The following is a 24,262-nucleotide window of genomic DNA, read 5'->3' on the forward strand; positions in this document are numbered from 1 at the left end:
GAAGGGTTCGAAACCAGAGTCCTATCACATGGGGTGGGGCAGCGCCTCACGCTCACAACTAAGTAAAGATAAAACTAACAAAGGCTTCTGCAGTTTTTAACCAGCCTATCTCCTCCCCCCCTGCTCCTCTAAGATGGCCAGCTTTGCACTCCTGCTTCACCTTTTTTTCTGTGCATCACCTTTAATTATATCCTGGGTCCTGTCCCCTTATCTTTTCAACCCTAAAACTCTCTGTAGTTGTATGCACTCAGGCTTGTTTTTCAATTTCTTCTCTCACACCACCATGCGTGTCAAATTGTTTTCAATCTTGTTCCTACACTTGTTTCTGAACACTGGATTTTCTGCCCTAATTTAGTAAATTCTCAGGGTTCACTTCTCTCTTCTGTATGTTCCCTTTGATTACTGCATTCCTACCGTAGCCATTTGTCCTTAATAACTGTACCATATACTTTAAAAATAATTTTACAGTGCTTTGTCAAAAGCAAAATAAATTCAGTATGTAAATAAATATACACATAATTGTAGCTTTGGTCTGTGTGGCCAGAAATAGGCCCAGCAATGCAGTGACCATTGCTTTCTCTAGACCACAAATTAAGAAACTAAGAAGATATTAGGACGTCCACTAAAGACAGTTCTTTGTCACATGGCTTATTGTAACTCCTAGAGGCTTGCGGACATATATTTTCATGTTTTCAATAATAACTTGTTCTTATCTAGTGCATCACTTCTACGACTTCATCTCAGAGTTAATATCCGATCTTAGTCCTAAACAATGTAATGATTTTCAATTTACAGGTCTGGGAAGAATGAAAGGCTATGCTGGCCTTAGATAGATTGGAACTTGTGATGGACACACTACATCAGATATCAAAAGCAACCCTTTACTCACTGGGCCATCTTGCCTTTTACCCCCAAATTTTTAACTAGAATCTTTTACCTTAAATGGGTGCAGCATTTCCAAATAATGAAATCCTTTATGCCGATATCTGTGCGGCCTACCCTTCCTACCTTCCCTGGCCTGCAGCTCAGTTCATGATGCTTGGATCTATGGGCCATTCGAGCCCTCATCTGCAGACGTTAATGCGGTGGCATAGGTTGTAATAATAGTGCGCCTTAGACACTGTGGGGCATATTTACAAGCCCCTATCGCCAAAAAAGTACCGTTGTGGTGGCGATAGGGGCTTCGCTCAGGGCCGGACTGGGAACCAATACCGGCCCTGGCAAAGTGCTCAGCTGGCCCCCTGGGGCTTGGGTGTGCCGCCGAGCTCTTTTCCAGGGCCGGTTTTCGGCCGATTTTGTTACAGGGCCGATTTTGAAGCTATGCTGCAAAAACGGCCCTGTAACAAAATCGGCCCCCAGGGGCTCAAAACCGGCCCCCACCCGTGCAGCGCACCGGGGGATTGCCCGGTGCCCGCTACGGCCAGTCCGGCCCTGGCTTCGCCTTATTTACAAGGATGCGTTAAGCCACTTAATGTGGCTTAACGCTGCCTTGTAAATAAGGCACCCTTTCACTCTGTTCTTAGCGTGAAAGGGGAGGGCAATGGGTGTTGTGGTGGGTGTTCTACCGCAACACCCATTGATTTTGACGCTGCCCCCTATTTACAAGGGTGGCATAAATAGGAGGCAGCGCCAAAATTAAGAGCAGGAAAAACCTAGTCTTAAACAGGTGAAACGGGGAGAAATGCTTTATTTCTCCTCGTTTTTGCTGTTTCCATGTTTGCGGCACACATAGAGACAGCAGATTTCCATTGATTTTTATGTGCAGGAAGGTGACCCTTCCTGCACATAAACAATCCAAACAAAATGACATTTTGCAACTTGTATGTGTGCTACATTTAGCAGCGCAAATATTTGTTACAAAATGCCATTTAAAGATTGTTTATGTGCATGAAGGTCTCCCTTCCTGCACATAAACAAACATAGTGCAAGGGTGTCTGCATTGGCTCTAGGCTGCTAAGTTTAGCGCAAGCGCAGGGGGAAACGCAGGACTGCACCATATTGTTGTAAATATGGTGCAGCCTTAAGTTTCTGAAGTGGCGGAGCACGGCGTTTAGCCAAGGAGGCTAACGCTGCGCTCTGCCACTTTATTGTAATTATGCCCCAGAATGTCTTAACAGCCATAGAGGTAGATCAATGCACGTGGAAACTGATAACACAGTCCCAGTACTGTAGAACATTTGTGGAGTGTGGGAGTTGCATTGCAAGGTGTATTCATTTAAACATCAACAGTTCGTACGGGCATAACAGTTTATATACAGAGGCAGGTACATGCTGCAGTTGGTGGTAATACTGCGTGATTGTCGGGCATCACAGAAACATACAACACTTAGGGTATGGTTGATGTATTAAACATGCTCTGATTATAGCTGAAAGAAGCCTACACCACTTAAAATGTGACACACAGATGCAGATTGATATTGTTTGGTTCTCAAAGAAGCGTTGATGGATAACCTCATGTGCTGACGGGGAGATGCACTTTCCCACTTCAACGTCTCAGACAAGTTTAAGGATCGGCCCATTAAAGAACCAGCTCCACTGCCAATACAGACCGTGGCGTTCAGACAACCACACGCTACTCAATGTCCTACTCTTCCCCAGCCAGGACAAATTACACTGGCTGCACAGCTCCCCCTCCCACAAATCACACAAAATGGGGGGTTGGAGCAAATAAGCGGACACCTCCACGCAAGGTAGAAGGTGTGGATTGCTCCCATTGCTTTTTTAATGCTGTTAGGGATCTTTACAACTCACCGGTTGACACTTGAAGGCCTTGTATGAACAATTTTCACCACCAGCTTGGGCCACTGAGGGTGTTGACAGTTTTTGGAACGTAGGATTGAGGGCCCATGCTTCTGATTTTTATGGTCCTCACCCGGGAGGTCTACGTGGTGAAAAGGAGGATCAGATCCTGAAAGGGACTTTTAGTGATGGTTGCCTAAGATCAACCGCAGTGTGAGACTATTTAATGATGGTGTTGGCAATCGAGCATGATAGCAATGTCATCCTAGTTTGTCATTTTTAGGGGCCATGCAAATAGTTTAGAACCGTCAACTATCTAAGGTTGGTCATAAAATAACTGTGAGATGGGTTCTGGGCTGCAGCAGTGCTGACAATAAATTTTGCTGGCAGATATAAATTAATTTCTAATGAAAGTAATGTGAGTCGCTTTTTTAAAGTTTTGTCAGTCTTAGATTCCCCTGTCAGGATAATGGTTTTATAGGTAAAATGGGATTGTGAAAGGTAACCATTGATTTTAGATAAAATACGACCCATACTTTGTAAAAAAATTAATTTAAAAAAACATTATTTGGGTTGTTTGAACTATTCTGCGGAGAGCTGGGTCCATGTCTTGCCTGTCCAAAGACTAATACCTTATGACAGCGCTGCCGCCTGTCCTCTCAGGTCCCGCACTTACCACAAAGTAGACAATATAGCTATCCAACCTAGAATCCCCAACTCGAGAATTGGAGTAACAAGGTGATGGTCAGATACAACTGAACGCACCTGGCCTGCCTCCTCTCTAAGCAAACACAAGGAGATGATGGACGGAGCGCTGAAACTTTTCAGACACTCACCTCTACCTCTTCTCTAGCGAATAAGAAATAAACATTCCTTGTGACAGCGTTGCTGCCTCTCCTTTCCCCTCAGCCCACATACTTGTCTAGATATACCCGATGTAGTGATTTAATCAGTGGAGCATTACCAACTCAAGTAGTTGTGATCACTGAGCTAATTGTGGATGTGAATTCATCTTTGGAGATGATGCAATGTTATAGATCCCTTAGAACTGCTTCCGCACTGTAATGTTAACCAGGTTAGGGAGTTTTTGCAACATATAATTGTATCCAGTGTTCGACATTACTGCTGTTTTAGTTTAGAGAAGCATGTATCGTGGCCGAGCAGCAGGGCCGGACTGGGAACCACAACCGGCCCTGGCAAAGTGTCTGGCCGGCCCCCGCCCCCCCCACGTGTGGGGGGGGGCCTGCCGAGCTCTTTGCCAGGGTCGGCCTTCGGCCGATTTTGTTACAGGGCCGATTTTGCAGCTATTCTGCGTGTAAAAACGGCCCCCAGGGGCCCAAGACCGGCCCCCACCCGTGCGGCGCACCGGGGGATTGCCCGATGCCCGGTGCCCGCTACGGCCAGTCCGGCCCTGCCGAGCAGGCAAACTAGCATGGCGAAACTAGGCAGCTATTGAACATTTTTGATCATTATTAATGTCCAACGATAGCCATGAAGGCATAACAAGTGGGTTAAGCGCCCCACTTGCAGATTTATGTATGTAAACTCTAAAATAATTTCTTAGGGTCCCTTCATAACTATGACTCTTTCTTCCAACTTCCTGTCTCTTCATCTCACTCTTGAAGGTTCTTTTTATCTAATTTTTCGTAGCATTACTCTTTTCCTATCTTTCTCGTCCTTTCTTTCTCCCTTTTCTGCCTTTTCCTCTGTTGATCTGGGCCAAAGTCTGGCGATGAAAAATAAAACCCCATCCCCAAATATGAGTGCAGGGCTCCACCACTTGCAACCATTGGGAAAATTAAGCACTTCCTTAACTCCATTTTGTCTGATGTGCTGGATCTATCTCAGGGGCTCATTCAGGGCCATATTACAAGATATGCACCTCTTTTGACGCAGTGTGTACCGTATGATTAGAAGGGTCACGGTGCCCTTCTGTAATACTTAATGTGCGGGTGCTGTTGCAGTCCCCACAAATTTTAAAGAGGACATCCCACATTTGCCTAGGTGGATGCTGTTTGTAAATATAGGGAATACTTTGTGTTCAAGACCGTGAACCCATTATGGAAGCATGTATGAGGGCAAACAGGCCTCAAATAAGGGGTTTGGGGGTCTGCTACAGGGTTTAGAAAAGGCTGTGAAGGATTACAAAAAACCCTCTGCGGTCGAGCTTCTTCCTAATTGAAGCGAGGTGGCAGATAAACTGGTTCTGTTTCTGAGCTCCAAGTTGCATGAACAAACTTTTGACGTATGCAACCCACACTTCTCAAATGAAGATGGGCAGAAGGGCACGCTTAGGGGGAGGAAGATAACACAGCTAAAACCCTGCAGTGCTCTGCAGGCACACAAAGATATGGTGTGCACCAGGGTGGCAGACTATTTCTGGTTTTAGGTCCAGCTTGACAGTGTTGCTCTCTGCTTACCTATTTTTATCAATTCTTTTAAAATGCATGTTGTGGGATTGGACCCCTCCCTGAGAATTATTGCTCTCTCGCCTCGTTCTGTTGGGTTGTTGACGTATCATTTCGCTTCCTATGGAGTGCTTGCATTGCAATCATGATAGACTATCAAACATAAAAATTATTTTTTCCGTGCATGCCTTGTATACAGAAAGCAGTCCTTTTTCACTGCAGCATCCTTTTTATTATGTTTTATTAAGGATTTTGGGGAATATTGTTTCTCGTCTGTCTCACCTATTGTTCTCTCACCTTGAAGTCTTTCCTATTGACTTTGCAGGTGTCTTTATTTCCCGTTTATCCTATATGAATTGTGCCCCTGATTCTTCCATGTGTCTCTTATTTATTATTCTTCCTCATCTATGGTTTAATGTAAGAAAAACTACTTTGCTAAAGTCAGTAGGTCTGGCTTTAAAGAGCTCATACAAGCAGATACAGACTTGCACAAGTTCTGTTTCCGTGAGCCAACACATTATGGCTAGACCTGTTGGCTTCTCCAGTGCTTGTAATTTTTAAAAGTATGATGCCAATTTGCACGCAGAGCTTTCTCGTTGCACGGGCTCCCTTCCTTCATGTAAGGCCTTTAGAAATGCAACCAGATCTTTGTCTGATTCTCTGTGCAAACGTAGGAAAAGATAATGCTCTGAAGAACTCTTTCTCACTCAAAAGAATTCAGAAATTGTTCTAATTTTGTGACTGGTACAAAGTCGAGAAAAATACTGCAAACACTGCAGGGGTTTCAAAGCAAAGAGGGGGCATCCTCTTTTCGTTTTTTTGGGGACATTGGAGGATTGGTAAATGGAGCGTGAGTGGACACCTCACTAATAATACGCTATATGAGTGTCCAGTGAGGGACTTTATCTGCACAGCCAGAGAAAGGCCATTCTTTCCTCCTATTGGTTGGAGACACCCATCTTACGGAAGAGGTCCTTGGCTTTTGAAGGATAGGAAATGGACGATATCTGTCTCGCAGATGATTTATGCCTTATGTAGCATAAAGTTGTTTAAATTCCCTTTAGATGGAACATTAGATACAACTTTATTGAAAGTGGTATTTTCTTGGAGGTTAGAGATGTACTTGGAGGGTACTGATATATGGTAGCCCAGATTCTGAAATGAGAGATGCTCGCTAGAGAGAAGGTAAATGCTGGTGAAGAGGAGTGGTGGATGAGAGAGCAACACTGGTCCAGCGAACTCGCCAGCTTACAGGAGGATAATTAGAAACAGCTGAGAAAAAGAATTGGTGGATCAGTAGGCGGCACGGTTATAGTGTTCAGACAGGTTTGGTGGATTATCAGTAGGACCAGATGAAGAAATAGGACTGAGAGACCAGTAAGCAGCCTTGAGTGCAATGATATGTTGTATTCAGGCTCTGGAGGTCGAGTGTATGGGTAGACTTAGAGGTTCAAGGGAAAAAAAACAGTGATCCGGAAGGGATCTGAAGGCTCAAAGAGGGAAAACAATCTGGATGATGTTGGGTGCTGGAGCTAAGTGGGGAGGGTTTAATACATTCAGATGTTTTGGGACTTACTTTGGAGTGTAAAGCGATGGGGTGGAGGGTTTGATTTTTGCCCCCTCAACAATAATGTGACCATTTATCTAAAGTATAGTCTGCTCCTTCACTATGTCCTCCAGTACATGTAATGCTATTGATATTTATAAAGTGCTATTATTGCTCAAAAGCGTCTAGACTCTAGGACCCCCCTGAAAGAAGAAAGCAAGAGATACCTAAAACACGGCAGGGGTAACAAATAGATCGAGGAGGGATAGCCAAGACTTTGGCTTGCTTAGAAAGCCAAGTTTTAATGTCCTTCGAAAAACGGGTGCAATCTGATGTTGCCTAAAGTTAGAGGAGCGATTTCTTCCAAATTTGTATTTCCTAGAACTTACGAAATTTAGGAGGGAGGATGGAAAAATAATTGGCTGACTTTAGATATGTTGGATGTAAGGCTTGAACAAGTTCTGAGGCTGGAAGGGCCAGAGGGATAGGACGCCCTGTGAGCATACAGAAGGCCAAATCAAGTTGCTATAGTTCTGTGGAGAAGATATATTGACGATATCCTCTGCATTTGGCAGGGTGACATGGCATTACTTCAACAATTTCTTGAAAGATTGGATAAAATCCCTGGGTTATCAAAACCACATATACCTACTCACAGAAGGAGATCAACTTCCTGGACCTGACGCTGTATGTTAAGGATAAAACCTTGCAGAGCAAACTCCATAGGAAAGAAACAGCTGCCAATTCTATACTGAGGGCAGATAGCTGCCATCCTCGATACAATGTAAGGAACATCCCGAAGGGGGAATTATTAAGAACCCGCAGAAACTGCAGTGAAAACTAGGTATTTATGGGAAAAAGACAGGAAACAATATCGCGACTGAAACAATGAGGATATGATCACAACACACTTATCAACACACTCACCTCAGTATCTCAAATCAAACGGAAAAATACGCTCCAACCAAAGAGACAGCAGGAGGGCAATACTATGATCCGCTTCATTACAGACTACCATAATGGACATCACCACATAAGACAAACCCTGAAACGTCATTGGGCTGTCAGTCACTTCTTTACTCACCCTCTCAGAAAGAGTGACAACACCTTATATAAGCAACTATCACCATGAATCCTGGCTTATTGGAATTTTTTCCTTGAAGTAACACAATAAATCTGACTTGCCCTGACAAACACCTTGCAAATCAAGTTGATATGCCTGCTTAAATCTGATTTTGAAGGTAATTTGAGAATCAAACTTTGCACCCAAATGTCTAACCACTTTTGCTGGTGTAGGTGTAGAGCAACGTAATGTGGCCACCATTGGTCGGTATTTGCTCCGTGACTGTTACCTAGGATGAAGTCCTCGGTCTTATCTGAGTGTAGTTTTAGGTGATTTTTATTGGTCCAGGTTGTCACAGAGACTAAACATTCTCTGAACCTCTTTTTGGTTATTGGGATCCTCCCCGGATAGAGACACAATCAGTTGTGTGTCGCCCGCATGAAATAACATCATGATTGCAAGCCAGCTCTGACAATGGGAATATGTAAATACTAAGAGCACAGGGCTAAGGGTGGACCTCTGAGGGAATTAGAAGAAAATGGAGTGAGTGTGACCACTTAATGCCCATCCGCAAGAACGTTGTAATCCAGGCATGTGCTGGGCCATCATCAACATCAGCTAAACGATGGATAAGAATAGTTTGGAATATGGTGGGCGGGGTTACCACTTGGGTAAGGTTTAACCGAAGACTTCCAGGAATAGCTCTGCCGGCACCTCGGTAGCCATATATCTTAGTAAAATAAATATGTACATACCATGGGAGAAGTAGGAGCAACATAGGACATTTCAAGGGAGAAGGCGGTGGCCTGTTGTCTGTAGATTATTCTAGTAGGAGCTCTGGGCTCTAATCCTAGCTGCCACGGCCGGCCTTTGCTAAGATATTGCCCTTGGCGTGTATGCAGAGAAATTTGGATCCTTGGTAATGGTTGGGAATTAAATAATGGAGCAGGGGGTCCCTTTTGTGTTCACTGGTCAGTACCTGGATGAACAGGGATTGTTGCCCCTCCTCCCCCAACACAAACATCCCTGGACCTCCCCCATCTCACCTAAATCACTGATAGCGTGGCTGCCTTGCACAGCGTACCCTTGTCAATCCTGCAGATTTAAGTTGTGCTTGGGGCTTGTTACCTTGGATAAAACTTGTACTCCCCCTGGTCAGCCGATTATGGCTCCCCCTATTCTGGCAGCCATGATTACTGCTCGCTCCCTTTGGAAACATAATTCTGATGTTTTCGACCTTCTAGAGGACAGCTCTCTTGATCTGCTGTTCTTGACTGAAACCTGGCTCGACTCTACATCAGATCCGATTGTCACTCTTGCCACGCCTGTGGGTTATCTGATCTCTGGAGCCGACCACCAGGAGAGGAGAGGGGGCGGTGTGGCTATCATTTATAAGAACAAGTAGGACCTTCGCAGGGGGGATGGCACTTCGTGGGGAGGGTGTGAGGCTCTTGACTTTAGTATCCGCTTTTCAGCTCATTTTACCCTGGGAGGCTCTTTGATCTATAGGCGACCTGACCCATGGGATCTTTTCTTCAGGCTTGTGGAGATGCTGTAATTCCCAGTGCGGTGAGATTTTCTCACTATATCATCCTGGGTGATCTTAATATCCATCTTGATCAAGTGGATACTAAGGACGCGCGCGACCTGTTAAGATATCTTTCACTTGGCTCAACTTGATCAGCAGGTCAGCCTTCCCACACATCAGGGCGGCCATATACTTGACCCTTTTGTACCAACTTCCCTATTCTACTAAGGGATCCTTGCCAGGTCTCATGGTCGGATCATTTTATAACCTACTTTTGGTGGGAAGTGTCTAATGCTGAGCCTTTAGCGCGCTTATGGTGCAAACCAGCCTTTGGTAAGATTGACCCTCTTGAATTCAATTAGGCCTTGGAAACCTCCAGGCCTATTTTGACTGGGGAGCTTGAGGAGTGTTTGGCTGGATTCACTAGTTGGGACTCTAAGGCAGTGGCCATGGTGGTCCCACAACGCCCCACCAGGTTGGCAAGGGAATCCCCTTCCAAACCCTGGTTGAATTCGGCCCTTAAAGCATTGAAGCATGAATGTAAGACCTTTGAGTGGGCTTGGCGCAGGAGTGGATATTGCCCGGCAGCTAAGTGGAAGCTTAGAGATAAGCAAAAAATATACTGTAAAGCCATAACGTTGGCTAAAGGGCAATTTTATTCAGCCCGCATTGATTCGGCCAGAACCAACTCTAAATAAATTGTTGCTATCGTTTAGAGCTTTACATCCCCTCTGGCCCAAGCTAGTGTGTCTCCATCTTCAGCTACATGGTGTAACACTCTTGCCTGCTTCTTTAGCGATAAGTTCCGGACTATTCAGGCGGCTTTTCCATCCTGTCACAACAGTACTGGGGCATTTTCGGTGCTTCAATCTGTTGATCCTGCCCATTCTTTGTTTGTATTCAGGCCAGTCGATCTACCAGAATCCCTTAGAATCCTCAAGGGTCTAAAGTCTGGTTCGCCCTCGGACCCCTGCCCTGCCAGGTTACTGGCAGCAGTGGCAGAGATCACAAACACAGAAGTGAATAGTAATATTAACATGTCTCTTCAGAAAGCTGTTGCACCACAGGTCTGGAAGCAGGCTAAGATCTTGCCACTTCTAAAAAAGCCGTCTTTGGACCCCCTTAGCCCAGGGATTTACCGGCCTATCTCACGCCTACCTGCTCTGGCGAAGGTGTGTGAGAAGGTGGTAAACAAACAGCTTACGGAATTTGTGGAAAGGGAGGCGCTTCTGCATCCAGCCCAATCAGGGTTTCGGGCTTCTCACAGCACAGAATCAGTCCTGGTTGAGGTGTCAGAGGCCATCCGTGAGTGTTTGGATGCCGGCGGGAGAGCAGCATTCATTTTGCTGGACCTCTCGGCGGCTTTTGACACTGTCCCGCATTCACTTCTCCTAGCGCGTCTGGCTGGGATTGGTGTGTCAGGTGCTGTTTGGGGCTGGCTCACGTCCTTCCTGGAGGGGCGGGTCGAGCAGATTTGGCTTCCACCGTCGTCCTTGTCCCCTCAGTCAGTGACAACTGGAATCCCCCAGGGATCTTCCCTTAGGCCCCTTCTTTTTAATATTTATGTCGGTCCTCTGATATATCTGGTGGAGGAGTTGGGGGCCAAGTTGATGGCCTATGCTGATGACACCCAGCTGCTTTTTACCAGGGATAAAAATGCGGATTCTGTTCTATCAGCCCAACATTGTTTATCTTCTATCTTTAAATGGTTGGCGGACGCACAGCTCAAGTGCAATGAAGAGAAGTCAGAGATTCTTCTATTTGGGAAATTTCCTTCTAACTTCTGAGAGCAGCTCTGGCCTCCTGAGTTCCCCTTGCCCACCTCCACAGGGAAGCCTATTAAAAATCTGGGGGTGTGGTTTGATGAGAGTCTCTCCTTTTCTACACACATTAAGAAGTTGGCTGGTTGTTGTTTCGGCATTCTCGAAACTCTTAGAAAATCTTTTCCTCTCCTACCCCAGGCGACGAGGGAAACGGTTACTTGTGCCCTGATTTTGTCGTGGCTGGACTATGCCAATGCCCTCTATGTTGGTACTCCGGGCTACCTGCTGAAGAAGCTCCAGGTGGTTCAAAATATGGCAGCCAGAATTTTTTTGGGCATCTCGGCTAGGAACAGCATTCACCATCAGTTGCGATCACTTCATCGGCTCCCCGTGATGGATAGAGTTCAATTTAAATCATTGGTCCTGGCCCATCGTGCTTTTCATGGTTGTGGTCCTCTCTATTTGCAGAAATGTTTTTCCTTTTACACTCCATCGCGACCCCTGAGGTCTATGTCGCTACGCTTTGCTCAGGTTCCTCGCTTTAAGTATCAGGGGCTAGCTCCTTTGTTTCCTAGGCTGCTGTTCCTTGGAATGCCCTTCCTCTTGCCCTGCGTAACATTCAGGATCCAGTGGCTTTCAAGAGGAAACTGAAAACACATTTCTTTGCTTAAAGTTAATTTTCCATACTCCGTTAGGCATCACGCCGGGACACTCATGAGTATCTGTGCGCGTTACAAATGTATGTAACATAACATAACAGATGATGGTTTTGTTGATGTGTGCCAGCAGGGGTCAGAGGGTGAGGGGAGGGCAAGTAAGGGGGATAAAGGGGTGTCAAAAACATCGCCACCGTGCCACTTTAAACTGGCAAATCAGACAGAAATGAACAGGGAGAGACAAGGACAAGGTGGCAAGATGAGAAGGGCACTGCTGTTGGCATCAATCAATCAAACAGCATTTGTAAACACACTATCACCACTAGGGGTATCTGGGCGCTGTGTCTCGGCCGAAGAGCCAAGTCTTGAGCCTCTTTCTGAAGTCTGGCAGCTAGGGGGATGGACAGCTGACCTTAATGCACACTGCTCCCTGCGCCCCTCAGAAAATTGGCGCCCTGGGACCAGGGCCGGACTGGCTGTAGCGGGCACCGGTCAATCCCCCGGTGCGCCGCACGGGTGAGGGCCGGTTTTGGGCACCTGGGGGCCGTTTTTGTTACAGGGCCGTTTTTTACAGCATAGCTGCAAAATCGGCCCTGTAACAAAATCGGCCGAAAACCGGCCCTGGCAAAGAGCTCGGCGGCACCCCCAACCCCCTGCGAGAGGGGGGGGGGCTGCAGAGAACTTTGCCAGGGCCGGTTTTCGGTCCCAGTCCGGCTCTGCCTGGGACCCGCTCGCCCAAGCTATAAGCCGGCCCTGCTGGCTGCCCCACTGTATGGCATAATGTGATTCTGTTTCTTTTGACAACGAAAGCTGAGCACCCTGGCATGTGACCTGCTGTTGCTCCCACTCAGGCGCGCACATACCCCAGACTGAGAGGGCAATGCCTCCCGAGGGGGTGTGGATATGATTTACACCCCACTAATTATTCTCACAGTGAAGCACGCTCTGTGGGAGAGGCCGCTTTTGTGTTCGGGGCCCCTTGATCCACGATTACTGCATTTCAGGGAGAGACAAGCGAGCCCCGGCCTCGAGTTACAGTCCCGGCAGCGCGTGCCCTGGCGGTGGGTGGGGGCCACGCTCTCTGCGGACACTTGTTGATACTTCTGACGGAGGAGCGCGTGCACGTGAGCTCCGCGGTTACTGATCTACACTGGAGGAGGGAAATCCGTTTACATGAGGGACTGCTCCACAGACACGCACGCGCTTAGTTGTGGAAAAGACTCCGCTCCAGGCATTCTCCAGGAAGCAGCGTGGACCCTGCAACGTGTTTACACAGCAAGGCTTTCATTATTCAGTCATGCATTCCACTCAGTGGAATGCAGGCCCTGTGGGTATGCATACACTTACGTATGTATATGTGCAACCGGTTTTGTACATAAACCTATATACTTAGTCTTATGTAAGTAAAGTATTTTATCTCATTGACCTAAAACCCACACGCTAGAGAAAATCGGCAAGAAAGCGCTCCTGGAGTTGCCTCAGTCCGCAATCCAAAGGCTATATAAACACCCCACACAAATACATTTAGACGTGCCCTACCTGTTCTAAGTTCAAGTTGCCCGTTACAAATGTTTCTGCAGGATCCAGTTATGGAATTTAGGATTTTTGACATAGGACTTTAAGTGTTCAGAAAAAACACAGGCCTTGGCTCCTCTCCTGGCTTAAAAACGAAGGAACTGACCGCATCATAAAGGTTTCCGGTTTTCACTGATTTTGACAAATAAATACACACGGAAGGCCATTTACTTCCCTGCCTGCAACATGGACAAATAAGAAAACCACAATTTGTAACGATTCTGTGTTGTAAGCCAATAGCTGTGCAGACTGACTGATAGGGGTAAAGTGAAGAACTTTTTCTAATGAAACTTAGCTGCAGACATGAATGTGTGAGAGCAGAAATGCCCATGTTTTCACAGGAGCGTACTCGTGTTTCATATAGGTGTATGTGTGGCATCAAAACCCGCCAGGCATCCAAGTATGAATACCCATGAATCGATTAAATGGGTATGCAGAATATACTACTTGCAGCTTCATTTTTTTCACTGAACCCTAAATAAATACGGATACATTCAGATAAATAAACAAAAAATAAGGATTGATACATACAGATAGAAATGTCACAAAAACAATACCATAATCCGAGAGCCTTAATCATTGTACTCTTCGAACCAGTTTTGAATATAGATCTGGAATTAAATTTACACACACACTGAGCTCTGATGTAGTAAAGGATCATACTAAAATGGCTGTCTATACACCACAGAGCCTTTCTGCCCACATTGAGACCCGAAACTGGCCCCAGAATGCTTGTTTCCAGTCCAGGGAGGTCCTGGCTTGGCTGTTTGGGCTGAACTGTTCCCATGAGGCACAGGCTCAAGACTGATTTGCAAATCCTGCGTCTAAACTGGGGTGGCATGGTGAGCAAAAGAACGATGGATTTAACCCAGATCTCTTGACTTGGGATGAATGCTTGATTTGCTCTGCTTTTCGTCCATCATCTGTGCGTCTTTTGCACATTGAGAGATATAGCCTCAGGGGTGGGGGTTTGTGGTGAGGTTCACAGCAAAAGTAACTTCCAAATCCTCACATCTGTCTATGCCACAAGAAGCCACGGGGCCTGATTCACAAAGCATTTATGCAAAAGTTAAATTTACATGCGCAAATAGATTTTTTTTTGTAATCGATGTTCCATGAAATGTAGTTTTGCACTCTTAATGAGATTTAATAAGTCACACTTTTTGTGTCATTTGTCTCCCAGGAGAAGAGAGTGGACGTTCTTAGGTGCCAATGCCATGGAACTTGTGAGAGCAATCATCAATGCCCTTGTTTCAAAACACGTTAAATCAAAAGGGGGACAGAAGAGCTGTTTATTTATAGAGGTCCTAGAGGTCCTACTCCTATGCTCCTCCGATTACTCATGTAAATCACGGAAAGGAGCTCGTTCTTCTAGGTACCAGATGCATTCAAGGTTGCTATCCGGTTCGGAATTGTGTCGCTGGGGGATCTGAATTTTCAGATCATAATGCCCTCACACACCTGTTAGGGTGTCATGCTTCATCATAGGGCGCTCCTCGTCAGACCGGCGCTGCCATGTCTGACGGGCCTGGGGGCTTCTTTGGCGTAGTTCTTCAGATCTGAGGGCGCCGTATGTGGTGCGTGCATTTGGGCTTAAAAATGGTGAATTGTTGTGCGTGCAAAGTGACATAAAATAGGCACAGGCCCCGGAACAATTTTATTCAAGATGGGGCCAGGACTAGGTAAAAACAGTGAAGCTACCAGAAGGTCCTAAGGTACCAAGCTAGCTTTATGACCAAGCACATAAAAAGCTACCCTGGTACCATGGGACCTTCTGCTAGGTCACTGTTTTTACCTTGTTTCAAAACATTCACACACTTTTCCATCACCCATTTCCCCCCACAAACAGGTTGGAAATTCACTCCTGCCAATTGGAGGAGTAAATGTCATCCATGGTTGGAATTGAAGAACATTCCTGTGGTGTGGAAGGTTTTTGTTTTGCAGGTAAAATATTTTTTAAGTTGAGAACATCTATTCATAAAAGTTTCTAGGTGCCACTGCACTCAAGCGAGATATTTTACTATGCAAAAAAAAAGATAATGTACACTTTGTACAGTTATGCATACAGAAATGTGTCTGCAATATCATAAGTGGTGAGTCTAAACATTTTTCCAGAGTATGCCAGGGAATCTGTAACTGTTAAAGATACCTCAGCAAATTATTGGAAAGCTGTGCGGGCTTTTGAAAAATCTGAAATTCACTCTGAAGGTAGGACGAAACCTAGAGAAGTAAATTTCTAATTCCTTTTTTGACTTAGTCCCACTATGCATGAAAACGTTCCAAGGCCTGGTCACTTGAGCAAATGTCTCCATGATTCTCTAGTGGGTTTTTAGAAGACGAAGGAAGCTTGAACAGTGGTAGTGGTCTGTGCTGTGCGAACTTGTAATCTCCACAGTGCTGCCTAAAATGTCTCAAGAACTACGGGAACGTCTCCTGGCTTACAATGCTCTTGGACCGTGAGTGAGGGTGCCATGATAGTTGCTGTTGTATTTTCTGTAAGGTGCTCCAGGGCTCAGCAGTGTGGCTTTGCCACTATTTTGCCACTGCCGTGAGTGTTAGGCTTGGTCTGCACTGGAAGTATGCTCAGTGCTAAAAATATATATACATATATATATATATAAAAACTAGATAACGTTGGGGACCAAAACGTATTATTAATCATCAGTCTTTGATCTACAGCAAGTTATTGGAAGGCTGAAAAGGAAGAAAGAAGGAAAAAAGTGAAAGATAAAAAAACTACTACAAATGCAGAAAGTGGTGATGAACAAGGACCTGTAAGCGTGAGATAAAGAGAACAAAGTGCAGAGTGGTGCAGTGTCACTTTAAAGATTTTGGGGGCCCAGGGCAAGGCCTTTTTTGGTGGCCCCTTTAAGGAACAGTTTTTTATTTTATTACCCGCTTCTCGTTAACTTATGCCCCCATGAAGCCAATCAATACTCAATGATGTTTTAAACTTTAACAGATCACACAAAACAGCTGAAATATGCTTCGGAACCCAAAACTCCTTAAGATGGCAGCAGGTATAGAGACAACGTCAGAGGCAGAGCTAGACAGAGAGTTACAGAGCTTTAGATAGATAATAGAATCTACAGATATTCAAATAGAGAGAAAGTTCATTTTCCCAGAGGGTCCCTTGGAAAGTGGGGGCCCTGGGCAATTGCTGACTTTGCCCATGCCTTAAACCGCCTCTAGGGTGCTGGATAAAAGAAGTAATCAGGAATAGGCAGCCTTGATATTCAGCAGCCCCAGTATTGGGCACTGGAGGCGGCCCCCTAAAAAAATCTTTTGGCACTTGCTAGTTTTATTTTTTAATATAAATGATGGGTACACTGGGCCTGGAGCACCTGCGGGCCTAATGAGAGGAATTGTTGTGAGGCAATGTTCATCAGTCCATACTACTTTCTATGAGCCATCCTGAAGGCTCAGAAAACATGATGGGGCTCCACCAGTCCTCGTACCCTTGCCCAGGAAGTTTTCCAGGCTCATTCTGGAACAGCGCCTGCAGGACATTTGAAAACCTGCCATTATGGATGGACCTGGGATTTGGACAAACGAATGTTTTCTAACACCGAGTCTCCTAATGGACACATATACCTTTCAGAACAGCATACCAAATTGTTGAGGGGCGGCGCCCAGGTGTGTTCTTGTGACATTTTAAACTCCAGTGCATTTTAAACTCCAGTGCAAATTGTTTCAGAGCAGATCCAGTGCTCTCTCTTCTCTGTATAGTGGAACCTAGAGTAAATGTTGTTCTTCGAGCACTGAACCAATACTAAAGCAGAGCTAGCCAGGCAGGCTTAGCATAAGCGGGCCTGCTGCTGATATGAACACAGAAGGGCAGAGCTGGCAGGGCTGGTTCAGCATTTCATCCAGGCGAGATTGCCTAGCGCCTAGAGATCCTTCTGCTTGTAGAGCGTCCTATAGAAGCAGTCTTGACGTTACTATTACCAGCAGTAACCACTGCAGTTATCATAGTAATAATAAGAATGGTGGTAAAGATGATAATGTTCTTGCTGTCAGTAATGTGAGTGACAGTTGGATCATGGTGTGCACACGTGTCAGTTTCCTCTGGCTTTTGCCATTCAGTGGACAGAAAGCGCAGATGTAGGTTATTCGCGTTTGTTTTTGCCCATTTTATCCCGGGTCAGGCCTCCCTCTGCTGACAGTGGAGAGTGCAGGGGCGGTGCGAGAGCTCACTCTTCTAAAATAAACTTCCCACCCTTTGTTTAAGCGCGCAGAGACAGTTCCTGCAGCTATGGAAGCTGATGTATGTTAATCCATCAACGCATACACCGCAAAAGAAGTGTATATAAACAACGGGCTGGGGCACTCAATGACTCTGAATAAATCGCGACTTTTTAACTATGGGGCATGTCTAACTGTTATGTGCGTTCTCTCATTTAGGTTTGGAAAGTAAGTGTGCATCTATAAGGAAAGTGTCGTCCTCACGTGAGGTGGGTTCTGGGTCTATTCAAAATACTGTCTCTAAAGTACAGTTGGGGTTTGGGAAAAAGCAACTTTTGCAAAATAGTTGATGAAAAATAGCAGCACAAAACAGCTGCAGTCACAATAGTGCGTTGAGTAATTGTAAGCACAGCCCACTGCTTGGCAGGAAGTCGTACATTCTCCAAGCACGAATTCAAAAAGCTGTTACGTGTTGTGTGCACTTTGCTCACCACTGTTTCGTGTACGATCGTATTCCTATAAAATACTTTTTTGTGTACACCAATATTGAACGTGCCGTTGTTTCACTGTGTTTACCTGCCTTGCAGTGTGTACACAGTTGTTGACACAAACGCAGTGGCGTTACGCAAAATGCTGACCCGCCCCCTTAGAATGGGACGAGGGGCCCCTAAGTGAATTTATCATATTTCACAAATAATGATTGGCTGTTAGTTGAATAGGGGGGGCCCTCAGCCTCAGTACTCTACCTCTACACAGCCTCCTGCGACCTTTGACATGTAACTGGGTTCCTGGAATTTACTTTTTTTTCCACCCCGGTTCCTGGCGGTTTGGGTAGGTCGTTTGCTTGTACGTGACTCCACGTCGGACCCAATCGGTGTCCTCTTTTAGCCGCCAGCACCGTTGCTAACAACAGTAGCAACCCTTTTAGGTACAGACCATAGGAAGTGGTATGTAGATGTCACTTTACCACTTATTGTAGACAGCCTTATCTTGATCCTGATGAATTGCCTTGATCCTCCTGACTCTTGTGGCAAGAAACATGTTGATCATATAGAGAAGAGCTCATGTCTAGATACCTAACTCCTAGCATTTAGCCACTCTACACATTTTTAACAGGGCAGTTTACCTTTGGAATAAAATTTAAGTAGGACTAACTGACCCCTTTTTAAACCCACTTTTCTGCTACATCACCTCACACTAGGCCCCTCACCCCCAAGCACCTTCGGCAGGAACAAAATATCCCCGACAAAGAGCCCCGATTTCGGGAGCCTGTCAAGGATTGCAGCGCCGACTTGACGAGGGGCAGTGCTCATATGATGAAGCATGACACCTAGCTTGCTGGGTGTGTGAGAGCACTAGTTCAACCAAGGGAAATTTCCCTCGTTTTCTTCTGATTGGTCTTTTTTATCATTGATCGGTTGAGATACTCTCTCACCTGCTCTTCCCCGCTACTGTACACGAGGAACTTTGTACCCTTCTTTGTTGCTAGTTTCCTGGAATTTACAGCAGAATGTGCACTTCTTAGTTTTCAGTGCCGTTCTGCACTTTGAACAGATAAAGGGATCAACAGGAATCTAACATATGCTCATTTTACTTTCGCCTGTCGAATTCGGGTTCCGATTTGAGTGACAGTCTTGGAAGGCAGCAAACAACATCGAGCGCTCAAGAGGGCAGAGCCATCCTGTCTAGATGCCCGCAGTGGTGTGTTCTCGCCGCTAGAGGGCAGTGTAATTCAGCCACTTGAACACGGCCTCTGCACTCCTGCAGGGCACGCAAAGACCATGGAAATCACTCATTGTCAGTTTGTGGCGTGAAATGCAACAGCGTTTAAGGAGGCATCGACATGCAAAATGAGACTGTCTCGTGCTGAATGACGCCGAGGGACATTGCGGGGCAAATTTGTGTAAGTTTCAAAGCAAAAATGTGCAGTCTAAAGCGTGCATATGTCTTTATGACAATCCCGTGTTAACGCATAGTAGTACTAAGACTAAGAATCTCTCGTTGTTTTAAATGGAACAGTCAATTCAATTCAATTCAGCTTTATTTGGTACAAATTAATGTCCATAAAAGCATACACAATCACAGTTACAAATACAAAATATGAACATCTTATAGCAGACATAATTACACATCATTAAACAATATTAATAGTTAAAAAAGACAATAATTTACACCTTTAAAATTACATAACTACATCTAAAAACACATGCTTTTCCTCACATTGATGCATTTGTTTAAAAAAGTAGCAGTATAAAAACAAATGTCAGCAGATTGTAAATTAAAAATCATTTTCATAGCTTGCTCAACCGTACGTGTACCATATTTAACAAACATGGGTTTTAGCAGGATAGTACGAAAGTTAGAGTAGAGTAGAGTAGAGCTTGCAGAATAATATAAAGTGCATTGTGCTCTGCTTTGAAATCCCGTCACAACTACAATGGAACAGTCTGGTTTGTAGAATTCAATATCAGAAGCTGATTTTTTAAACACCGAAACGACATAGCTTGCTGACAACTCCATATGCCTAGTTCCAAATGGTTCCCACAGCAAGCAGATTGTATGTGAGAGTGTGGGCCTCTACCGAAGGGCTGACAGAAAATCCCAGGTGATACCAATTATTTATACCAACTCGATGTTGCTATCAAAGGCGTCTGTTGGTCTCAATTGTTTTGTTTTTAGATACACATGTGTTTTTGGGCAGCAAGTCTATTACCCAATGTCGAAAACCCGTACGCACAGCCGCAACCGAAATAAACTATTTGATACCAGTCAACTGGGATTTTTAGCTGGGCGTACACGTATAACAATATCTCGAGATGTGATCAACACATGTTGTTATTTCAGAGCAAACCTAACCGGGGCTTGAACGAAAACCATGAGAAGCGCCTCCTCACGTCTGAGAGTTTTCACTTAAAAAAAGAGGCGGGAGTTCAATTGGGCGTCTTGAAGCTGCGTGAATGCAGAACTTCTCGTTTGTGCAAGAGTGGCAGTGCGCAAGTCTCACCAGCGTGGGCGCACTTACCTAAGTGGCAGTGGTCTCTGGGCGCGTGCATCAGCAGGCTTCTCCCCATGGTCCGCACATGAACGGCGGGAGTCGCGCGAGACCTTAATGGACGCGGGCTCCTGACAGACAAGCATGGCGGGCGATGACAGATATGAATATGCCAGCTGCTAGCAACGCATTTTTCTTTCTCTCCGATACCCGTACTGGGACTGGATGAGTAAGAACGAGTCACCTGCTGCGAGGTCCGATTCATCTGACACAAACCTCACGGGGAGGAAACCCCCTTTTCACGTCCGCAGGTCTGGCCAGCAGCCTGCACAGAGGGCCGCGAGAATGGAGTAATAAGGTGCTTGAGTTACCAGCAGACCTGGATGTCCGCACCCCGGCCTTTCCTTCCGACTCTTGTCCAGTTCATAGTGTGGACAATGCGTTGGGCCTTTGTGTCTCCACAGACACCCCAACTTTAGACCGGACTGTGATATATGTTTGTTTATGGCTGAAACAAACCATGTAATCACCCACAGATGAGCTTCCTCAGTGCGTTTCGAAAGCAAAGCTTAAAAATACATCTGTTTCATCCACCAATACTAATTTAAATATCTCAAAAATATCTTGGCACTTTTAGGACTTAACCCATAAATCCAAACGAATTATTCTTAAGTAATTGCTCTCAGATGGGCCTCATATTCTTCTACCAATAGTGCTTCAGTGTTTAGGGAATGGTGCCTCGATGCCCCAAGGTGGAAGGCGGTATGAAAAGACTGCACGCGCCCTTCGATGCCATGAAGTCTTCAGACCTTCAGGGGCCAGCCAAAAAAACATTGGGCTTTAAGACTCACTCTGTCTGAGGTACAAGGCCACATGCCTTACATTCCATAACTAAGAGGAATCAAACATACCAATGCACATAAACAAATACTGGTAGTGTTATTGAGCCAGTTCAGTCAAGGCATAACTAACAGCATCACACCACAAACGCCTACCTATCTATACAATACCGTGCCTCTGTCTCCACATTATGGTTTCAAAATGTCGTTTGACAGAAATATTATGTCCTAAATGTTCGCAAAAATATCGACAACTAATAGAGAATCAACACCTAATTTGACAATAATTTTGCAAATAAAATTTCAGAAACAACATTTCTATTATGCTATATTATTTGCTAATGACATGGTGACATACAACTCTAAACACACACAGTTATGCAATAGATGTCATAAGAGCAAACACAGATCCCAGAATGGACTAGCTTTCTAATGACTTGCACTTAAAGAGACACTAATTGCTGACTGAGAGACTTTCCCGGGGACAGCAATCTAATTTGAGCCGAACATCATAACAAACCTATGCACTGACATGCTTCTGTACTTGAAAGAGCTCATAGGCTTATTTCAGCCTCAGCGAACCACGTGTCACCCGCGTTTGTAAACATACAACAGTACGAATTCAAAACTGTCTTGTGATTCAAACATAGCTGTTCACTACAAATACAAATTATAGCCTGTGGATCTTTTAAGTGAATTTGTGGAACTGCTGTACCCGACTAAAACTAACTTCTCCACTGTAGATGCATACATTTACCCCTATTAAGTTCTATCCTTAGAACTTTCAGTCTGAATATGTTTATTGGGTTTTCAATGACAACACGAACAGTATGTGTATATTCTTAGAAAGATCAATTCATTCTTTTTAATATACTTGTTGACTGAAGTGGTGAAACTGGTATTTGAAAGCACCAAAGCACCACGACGCCTGCTTGCAAACCAAGCACCTAACCATTGAGCAACACTACCATTAAGGGTTGTGGTTTTAAGTACTAGCTTGCAACACTTTTCAATTTTAGATTTGTGTATAGCAACTTAATGTATTCACCCAAAATTCAAAGTTACATAAGACAAGCAAATTCCATCTGAGTGGTGCCATATGGCTATGTATGCGTTATGTGACAGTCAGTTTTTAGTGTGTCTAGCAACCCATAAGTGTAAAATGTTAACAGTCAGTGAAATGGCCCAACCTTGAAGGCATAGATAATGCAACTGAAAGGGCTACCAGTTGTAATGCTCTTTCCACCCGCGAACAATGGCATCACTGTATCTAAAGCCAATGAGCTAATTTCGTAAATGTCCTTGTAGGTCATGGCCATCAGCATTTCACTACCTTTGGCTAGGTTTGCGCTATAGAAATACCATATACATACATATATACATGAGCACCTGAATAGGCCTTGAAGGCCAATGTAACAGCTGGTGCCGAGGGCTGCATAAGTCGTTAAAATCAATAATTCTGTGTTTGAACAACAGACAAGAATTCTGAAGGCTATGAGATGCTATCAAAAGAAAGACTTTATACAGATTGTTTTTCTTTTGCAAAGTAAGGTGTATGCACCAGTTTCATTAACTGTTGACTTTACTTTACCAATGCATGCGAAGCACAGAGATGAATTCATTAAAGGTCCATAGTGAAACATTGTTCGTCAGCCATGTTGGAACCCAATCACATATTTTCCATTAACGGCCCGGCCGTCCCACGTCTATTGATGTATGCATTATTGTACAGCGTCCGAGCCTTGCACAATCACACTGCAGCCAAATGTAGTGCAGCTTGCGTTGTCATTTGAATGCTACAAGTGATAAAATCTTTAGTTTACATCAGGCAGAATCCTTTTTTTTTAACCACTTTTCAACAAGAAACGAACATGGCTCTACTATTTACCAAAGCTGCCATATACAAAGGCTGTGGAGCAGAGTTCAGAGTGCACCAAGCAGTACTACTTATGCACACTTTACAAACTCATAAATGCTTTTGTGAATGAGCCCCAACATGTGCAACTCCCTATTAGTAAAAATGCACAGAGGGCTCTAGTCAGTTCTTTCTATTTGTACTAATTGCACATGAATATTCCCATTTCAGAAGTTTTGGCGACAATTCGGAAAGGCATTAAAGTCTGCATTGAGCAATACTGAAAGAGTATTACTTTACACACTTTTAAATGCATTTGTTTCTCGGCTCCTCTGGCCCTTAGAATTTGATTCCAATGCCAAGAATATTGGTGCATTTTATAATATGGAAATTAACGCCATATATATGATAAAGAACTCCGGTCTACGCATCTCTGTGCACTAACAGAATGAACACATTGTGCAAACAAAATGAATAGCTATGCCACATAGACAATGTGAATGTATGGGGGAATCATAGTTTGCAATAGGAAGAGCATTATTTGGATTTTTTTAAAGAACTTAGGCACCCTTTGGACAATCTGCACAACAGTCACGAAATTTTATAAGCAATGTGGCACAGCATTCCTTGATATAACAAACTAAATACACATAAGAAATAATATATGAGTACCTTAATCCACCCACACAAACTGCGAGGATTAAAAACAATAAAATGAAAGATGGGTGTGCAAGAAAGTGTTTCAATGCTGGGATCACTGCCTCCCTTCACTCTTTGGAAGTCTGTCAGAAAGCCTGCATGCAGCAGTAGGCAGTGCAATATCACATGACAGCACCCGCACACTGTGGCATAAACAACACGCGCCCTGTAGGCTGTGGCATAGCGGCCCATCCTTCCAGATGTCAGAGGAGCGCTGCATGGGTACGCAGGGGCGCCGCCGTTCACGAGGAGAATGCGCTATCACACCGCGCGCGGGTGCGCCGTCCACGCACCCCCACAGGAAGGGCGCCCGAGCCAGCGGGGTAAACACACGGAAACATTTTGCTGCTGTGGTGAATTTGCATCGGGCGCTCCCCGGACACTTTGCCTAAGAGGAGACTTGCCCTTTTGCGT

At 44.9% G+C, this 24,262-nt stretch overlaps 1 protein-coding gene across 1 annotated transcript in view; it reads right to left on the reverse strand.

The window, feature by feature from the left end:
• The window catches only part of GDNF (glial cell derived neurotrophic factor), a 65,717-nt gene that overhangs the window by 39,382 nt on the left and 2,073 nt on the right, over positions 1-24,262 (reverse strand). The window lies entirely within an intron of this gene.

This window comes from Triturus cristatus, chromosome 2_1 (genome assembly GCF_964204655.1).
Source record: "Triturus cristatus chromosome 2_1, aTriCri1.1, whole genome shotgun sequence".
Lineage (NCBI taxonomy): Eukaryota > Metazoa > Chordata > Amphibia > Caudata > Salamandridae > Triturus > Triturus cristatus.